This window comes from Xiphophorus maculatus, chromosome 14 (assembly GCF_002775205.1).
Source record: "Xiphophorus maculatus strain JP 163 A chromosome 14, X_maculatus-5.0-male, whole genome shotgun sequence".
Taxonomy (NCBI): domain Eukaryota; kingdom Metazoa; phylum Chordata; class Actinopteri; order Cyprinodontiformes; family Poeciliidae; genus Xiphophorus; species Xiphophorus maculatus.
This window is the reverse complement of record NC_036456.1, coordinates 18,894,309-18,894,539: the sequence shown is the minus strand read 5'-3', so window position 1 is coordinate 18,894,539 and position 231 is coordinate 18,894,309.

Here is a 231-nt window from a genome sequence, read left to right as displayed (position 1 = left end):
CTGCCTCTTCTCTCTCCGCGAAGGGGTGACTTATAAACCGGTGGGTGATGTATTCACTCAGCCTCATGTGCCAGAGTTGAACAAAGTTCAACACTGTCAGCTGTGTGTGTGATCACAGAGTGGAGCATTAGTCCCAAATCCTGTTCCTGCCCTGACGTTACATTTCACAGTCAGCCTGTTTGCTCTCTCTTCTGTTTCAGGCCCACAGAGACAGTTCCTCACCTGCTGCTT